At 36.2% G+C, this 1,112-nt stretch overlaps 1 protein-coding gene across 1 annotated transcript in view; it reads right to left on the minus strand.

Annotated features, from left to right (window-relative positions):
* Window positions 1–705: 705 nt before the first annotated feature.
* The window catches only part of LOC119591595, a gene marked incomplete in the record, with an annotated part of 8,258 nt that continues 7,851 nt past the window's right edge, over window positions 706–1,112 (minus strand). The window contains 1 exon segment of the mRNA XM_037940356.1: window positions 706–1,112.

Consider the following 1,112-nt stretch of genomic DNA (forward strand, 5'->3'; position numbering starts at 1 on the left):
TCCGTAAAGTTCACGAATGTATGGTTAGGTCATTGAAACTTATGAGTATCGAATTTATTTTATCAAACATCGAGCACGACGTTGTTGGCAAAAGTGTAAGAAGCAGAGGATCTTACAGTTGAATGAAAGTGGTTCGAACCCTGAACTAGCACGGTTTAGGTAGCTTCGTTTCCCTTGCTAATAATTGTGTTGTCAGAAGGCAGCAAGCATTATGATCAGCTGAGTATTCCTCGAAAAACACGAGCTAATTTCCAAGTTTCAAGAGACTTCTCTGTAAAATGATTAATTATAATCGACCCTTATAACACCAAGGAAAACCCTCATCTTCTCGATGGCAGAATATCTCGAACTGTGAACTCCGTCTTCACACGCCATAGCAAGAAGATACAGAAAGCAAATAGAAAACATTAATGAAAACTGACAAAAGTATTATGATCGAACACTGAATTCTCTTGATAGTTTCCGGAAATCGTGCCCGTATCAACTAGGTAGATTGAATAGATGGCAATAGATTGTCTGTTCGATGACCCTTTCACGAAAAATAACAATTCAACAATCATGATGAGTGTTTTGTCACACCCATGTGCTCTGGATAAGCAGAAAGCATATTATGACTTTAAATCAAACGTTATAAACCATAAAATCTGGTAATTTAGAGATATGTATTAAACGCAATGCTTTTATGATTGGTAAGAAAAATTTCACTTTTTTCAGTCAAATACTATAAATACCTGTACAGTATTTTCTGTCTTCGCAAAATGAATATTGTGTAATATTAGTGTAATATTAGTAATATTAGAAATTGTATGTCAATTTCAGTCTCATGTCAAGCAGCGGCAAGGTCCTTTCCCGGGACAGCGATACCAGTAGTAAAAGGCGAAATCCACTCTTGTGAGAAGGAGGCAGGCCAATATGTATAGATGATGCATGTACATTTACCCGAAATTATATGGATAAATGATTCCATCATACAGCTGGATACCAATTAGCATTCAGTATATCGCTTATTTCTGTTTAAGATTAGGATGCTTACATTTTGATTGCAACTTATTAAGCTCTCAGCTTTTACAGAGGTAGTCACCGATTATATTCCGTTGCAGCAGATGTTACCG

Source organism: Penaeus monodon, chromosome 28 (genome assembly GCF_015228065.2).
Source record: "Penaeus monodon isolate SGIC_2016 chromosome 28, NSTDA_Pmon_1, whole genome shotgun sequence".
NCBI lineage: Eukaryota > Metazoa > Arthropoda > Malacostraca > Decapoda > Penaeidae > Penaeus > Penaeus monodon.